A 6,719-nucleotide genomic window follows, 5' to 3' on the forward strand; every position below is an offset into this window, starting at 1 on the left:
TGTTCATTGAATTGTCTGTTGACAGGTCCACTATCGTATTGGGATATTAAGGAATGATCCTAGTATCTAAATATTAATAATAACTACAGTTATATTACATGACTTGATAAAATAATAAGATATAAGAATTGAAATGAAAATGAGATGACATGAAAGAAAAGGGAATATTCGACATCGTTTAACCGCAGGACATCACTGCTGAACAATGATTGATCGCCATATCCTTCCAAAAGCACTCGCTAGAAATATTCTGCATTCAGCGATCTTAACAAAGCTTATTGACCCAGGCCTCTACCACAGAAAATTACTGCAGTTGTCTGTTCGGTATGGTTTTTGATTTTTTAAATAACAACATTTATTTCAGGATAAAAGGGCAAAATACTTTTTTGACTTTGAATTTATAAAATGTAGATAAAGAAAGTCCTATGATATTAACAGTCACAGAGTTAGGTTTGAATAGGCACTATTAGACATCGTGTTGGTATCGATTAAGAGTTTAATTTAATTACGTTGTGCTAAATAATTAGCACACGTGCAATTACCGAAATCGCTATTTCCTTCGGTCATAATTTGAGAGCGATTCTACCGATTTCATAATTTTTTTAACATATTTCCTAATATTATGTAGCAAGTTTTGAAGAAAGAAAATAATATACACATTTCAATATAAATAATAATATAAAATTTTCAGTGATACAAGTATTCGTTGAGCGGTCGTTGTTTGCTACCTGTTCCCGCGTTATAAAAGTATTAAAATTATTTATTTACACACCAGAAGTTATAAGTAAAACTGTTGTATATTAATAAAACTACAATAAACACAAATTTTTTGATTTGAATTTTATTTTTATTTATTAAGGATCAACGTCGGTCGGGTTAACTAGTTATATAGTGAAAATAGACTTAAAGACATATTTATTTATTTAAATCTAAACATGACATTCGCTATTTAGTAAAGTGAAGATTATGAAAATAATTTGATTTAAATACGGCCTTTTAAAGAAAATTATCCAGCGCAAAAATACTTCGAAAGCACTCGACGATACAAATCAAGTGAAATTGGGATGTCTTTAATAGATTTTCCAATTTAACTGACGTTCGTCTCACTTCGCCGAGTTTGAGGGAAAGAAAACCTTTTTCAATTTAGTCAGAGGGTACATAAATTAACACATTCAAGATCTCTCCAAAATATCCAGTTTAAGTGTGATGACCCGAAAAGAAGTCAATAAAAATCTGGGAATCAAATCTGGTATCTTGTCCCAGAATTTTATTATTTCCTTTTATTGCCAAATGTTTGAGTTAATTGGAACTTTCGTTATAAGTCATTCGGCTATTACTTTTATGTCAGCGAGACTTATTGTAAATGTTATGATATATTTATTATTTTTTTTTTACTGTGGCGGACTTTATGCCTTATAGGCATTCTCTACTGGTCATTTATATTTTTCATGATGAAATTTAAAAAATAATAGAATTCAAACGTATTACGAAATATTATCTACATAATGTAATTCACCTGACAAGAACACATAAAGAAATCCTCGTTGATCACAGAATATGTTTCAAATTGACTGCGGCGAACATTTGGAACGACCTCCCACCTCCTTCATGAAATAAAAAGTATTTCATCATCATCATCATTTCTGCCGTATAACGAAAACTCTTGGATCACTCATATTTTTACAATAGCACCGCCTGGTAGCGTTCTGCATCCAGTATTTACCGAGGACTTTGAAAAGGTCGTCTGTCCATTTTGTTATTAACATTTAAATTGAAAGTAAATTACGCTTAAAAGATAGTTTAAAGTAGATAACTTGAGTAAGTTTTTTTTTATTAAGCACATTTTACAGTTAGGTATGTAAAAATACATACACAAAGATATACAATATACAAACAAACTGTACATAACCGTCTCGTTTGCGTATTTACTTTTAAAATATTTTAGAAGTTCTTTTTGTGATAAGCCAACGTTATAAACATACGTAACTATATATAAGAATATCCAAATTACATTTAAAAATAAAAATTAAAAAGCTTAAAGTCGAATGTAGCATAATTAATATTTAAATCGTTGCAAGGAATTGAAATCTTTAAATTTGCTAATTTATGTCGCTCTGGGGCGAAATCGAAAAAGCTTCCTCCACTCGACGAAGAGTTTTTATGACTCCCAATTGTTGACCCGTGAAAGGACAAGGCGCAAATTAAAACTAAAGTGTTTATTGAGGTCGATCTGTTTTCAATATTTATTGTTTTATTCACATTCATCAAAAATGATATTATCTCTATGAAATCAAATTGATTCCCAACCATTTTTAAAAAAATAAAATTTTTTTTATAGTGTGAACGTGAAACGTTTAGCGGGAGAACTCACCATATTACGGCTTTTTAGTTATACTACAAATTCGAACACATATTTTAATTCAAACGCCATTATTGAGACAGTCGCTGCCATTGTGTTTAAAAATTATAAAAAGAATTTAAGATTGTAAATAATCTTTGTATAATATAAAATAGATCACTTTAAACACTTCTGACTTTCATTCATTTCGCCATCAAGAAGGAACAAAAAACTGCACAAGTGTCCACTAGGTGGTCCACTAAACGCATACAAATTTCTTATTACTATTTATATCTTCATAAATGTACATAGTAAAATTCCGACAAAATTGATTAGAACCAAAAATATCACATAACACAATACCGGATCATATAAACAATATTATACTAACCAGATAATATGTTGCTGAGTGCAAAACAAATGAACCATTCAATAAATTTGGGTATTTTTAATGTTTTTGTTAACGTGTAAAGAATGTTATCAAAATAGTAATTTAAAAATTCACTTCTCTATTCCCATATAAACCACAGAGTAAATTTAAACCTTAATGACAATGACAGTATGAGAGACATTTGATGCTAATTAAAATCAAAAAAGGCGCGTCTGTGTAAATCGACAAATAATGTGTATATACCATTAAGTATTGCAGTGAAAATATAGTTTAAAATTGCTAAAGTCTATGAAACGAATAAGAAAATTAATACGTGAAGTACTCGTTGCTTATTATTTATATTAAATCAATTAAAACAAAGTTATCACATTAATATACAGTTTATTTGTTTTGTAGTCTCTTAAATTGGAATGAAATGAATAAATAATGTGGACGAAAATGAAAACAAACATGCATTTTACGACATCGATTGTAATAGACATGAAGTTATTGAAATTTTAAATATGTGGTAGGTAATATTGGGTAATGGTCGTAGTACGCGGGCCGAATTGTATTGGTAGCCCAGATACAGAGGAGTGCAGACTGGTACGAAAATGTCTTTTCACTTTAACGATCGCTAAACAAACATTTCTCGATAATTATTAACCTAAACAACAATAGCATTACCAATAAATATATTATTTTGTAGAAACAAAATATTATATTTATTGGACTACGACAAGCAAATAACTTTTAATTTAGAGAAACCGATGCCAAGAACTCAAAATGAAAAAACAAAGCATTTTATTAAAACAACTATCGCACCAGATAATTTTATCAAAAAATTCTCATATAAATATTACAAAAACATAATACCATAGTTATATATATTATAATTAAACAGACACAAACTGTTTTTAAATAATTGCGGAATAAATTACGGAAAGAAAACTATATTTTTTGAAGGAGTTCTGTTGTACAGTACACTGCCTAATGATTTGAATAAATGCAATGATATTTAAAAAAAAATGCTTTAATATTAAACATTCTTTAGTTAATAGAGTATTCATCCGTGCGGTTTTAAAAGTAGTTAATAATGAAATATATTATAATGTAAGTATCTTTGTAAAAGGTATATGGTGAATAAATTATTTAAACCCAATACTTTTAATGTAAATGAAGTCACAATTTGAATGCAATTTCAAAAATTAATTGAACTCAAACATCGTTAATTTTAAATCAGAACTTTATAAATTACAGTCATTATGTCCACGAGAAAGTCGAATGAAATATTCGACGAAATCAAGATTAGCTCCGGCTCATATTTTACGTGATTTTAATCAACGCTCCTCCACTTAAATGCCTTAAAAATCCCAAAGAAGCGTCCGCCCGGAATACGAATGAAAGGGAAGATTAAACGTATTATGCAATATCTACAGTTTAACAGGAGCGCAGAAGTAACTTCTGTCTTTGTGTTGAAACAGTATTATTCAAATCCGAAGCCGTGAGGAAAGAAAATGTCCAATAAAAATGCAGAGATTGCGCCTACTCTTTCTTCGTCGCTAACTAAATCGTTGTGTTAAGCGTGGGGCCCTAGTGTTCGCGGGAACGGTATTCATATGTACTATTCTTTATGAACATATACGATCTCCACATTTCGATATTAAGAGCTCTTTGAGTGCCTTAAAGTTGTAGTAAGCTTGATGTTTCCTCTTACGTGCGATCAGGTTTCTTTTTTTTTCTTTTTACAATGTTGTATTCAATAAATATTAAACCGTTTATCTTCTATAAAGAAATACTACTACTATATAAGTACTATTATTTATAAGGCAAGTTGTACGAAAGTTTTTATTTTACATGTACTGCTGGTGTACCTAGCTAAATCTATGTACCATAAAAGTAATAATTACTATTTTTCCTATATGTAGATGTATTGTTAATAAGGGTGACGATGCACAGAATATTGTTTTACAAAAAAATGAAAAGCAAAGCGTTACTTGCGAAGAATACTACTACTAATAAACGATGGTTTAATGTTACTATTTTAATAATAATATTGTAACTGTGTTTACTTGTTCATTTTCTATTTTCACTTTTATCATTATTTCAAAAGACGTCAACGTCCACTGTTTGATATAGACCTCCGTTATGGAGTTCCATAAGATCTTTTCTTGCACCCTCTGCACCTCTGTTAACATAGCTGCTACCCCAGCCAGCAATAGCGGAACTGCCGGTGATCTGACCTTTTTAATTTTATTGTTAATTCTCGTCACGCTTGTCGTGCGGATGTGCGTGCACGGTTTTTTTTTTCAATATTTCAAATTTATAAGGAAAATGTTGCTGTTCATCGTCCATAAATATTTAAAAGACTAGAATATTTTAAAATACAATTTTTTAAATCATATTTATGAAAATATTCTTAAAAGCTTACACTCTGTCAGTGGAACCCCACCTTTATGATCGTAGCCAGATCTACTATTTTTATTCGCCCTCTTCAAATCGATGGCTGATTCCAAGTGCTCGGTAATTGCCCCCAGTAATATCATTGGGGATTTTTAACGATGAATTTTTATGCTATTGTTCCAGCTTAAATAAAACTAAAATTTTATTTTAAATTTTGATACTCTTTTAGCTATATTTTAGAGTAATTTTATATATGTCTGCTATTGTTCTTAAGATAAGTCATAACATTACAGTACATTAAAGGAATGATTGATAAAAATAATTATAGCAAAAAATTACCTAAAAATTCTTCAATTAAAAACCGTGTTTTAATTATAGAGAGAATAATAAGTTTTCACCCGTACGAGCGTGTTTATGTTCACAATATTGTTTCAGTCTATATATTTAATAAAAAAATGCAATAACAACACATTTTAAAAATTAGAAAATACTTACGTAGAAAATACTTACTTTAGATCCTTTATTAACATGTAATTTATTGGAATTTTATTTTGAAATTGGAACTACAAAAAAAGTTGTATTAATCTACGTGTACTCAAATTTAAGCGCCTATCATAATGAAGAAAAAAAAACATTATTAATAAACTTTTTGATGAAATTTTTGTCAGAGTTATTTAATTTTTATTAGCATATGATAAAACAAAGAAAGGTCCCACCGAGATTTGAACTCGGATCGTTGGATTCAGAGTCCAAAGTGCTAACCATTACACCATGGGACCATTGAAATTTTGATTTAAATTATGCTTCGTTACTTTTTCGTACTTATATAATATTTTTTTAACAAATAAAACTTCAAATCATATCACAAATAAACCAATTTCGTTAATGATCGTTTGGTGAATAGTTATTTTAATAATAAAGAAACCCAATTTCTCACTAATAATAATATAAAAGAAATTATATTTTATAGAAATTCTTAAAATTTCGGTATAGGATTAAGACTAGCGGTCGTAGGTCGCGTGTTCGATTCCCGAGATACAGTATTACATAATTCATGCTTTGTGCATTAATTATATATGATTACTAATGTTCACAAACAAGTTTCTAGAGGATCGGCAGTAGCGTTCTTCGCGTACTATAACATACACCTGCAAGGGGTTGTATAGCTCCTTAAACATCTTTGAAAGAGGCTTACGCAAAAAGGCGTCTTTGTATTATCACTGCTCTGTTAAGATTTACCTGTAATGACAAAAACCTACTCATCAGCATATATAATTATATATAAGTATATATTAATTACATATGTGTACATTTATATGTGTGTTTGTATGTAAATTAAATGAATCCTTTTATTAATCAATTAATGGCAGTTTTAGTAAAAAAAAAATAACACTGCAATGTAGCTCGAATTTACAATTACAAAAGACAGTCGTTGACTTCATAGCGAGAATCCTTAAAATCCATGTCTTCGATCATGCCTACGATAAGCATCAACAATATTATTTACGCTCCTGAAAATACTGCTAATAATTTGTGTAAAATAATCAAAACCAACACTGTGCTTTTCAAATTGTTTCAGCGACAGCCCAATGGTAGAGGACTGGGACT

At 29.5% G+C, this 6,719-nt stretch overlaps 1 non-coding gene across 1 annotated transcript; it reads right to left on the reverse strand.

Moving 5' to 3' along the window:
• Window positions 1–5,818: 5,818 nt before the first annotated feature.
• Window positions 5,819–5,890, reverse strand: TRNAQ-CUG (transfer RNA glutamine (anticodon CUG)). Its single transcript has one exon. It is a non-coding gene; the product is annotated as a tRNA-Gln (tRNA).
• Window positions 5,891–6,719: the final 829 nt, after the last annotated feature.

Source organism: Battus philenor, unplaced genomic scaffold (assembly GCF_028537555.1).
Source record: "Battus philenor isolate CCGP_79_NKW_IND1 unplaced genomic scaffold, ilBatPhil1.0.hap1 SCAF_22, whole genome shotgun sequence".
In the NCBI taxonomy this organism is placed as follows: Eukaryota; Metazoa; Arthropoda; class Insecta; order Lepidoptera; family Papilionidae; genus Battus; species Battus philenor.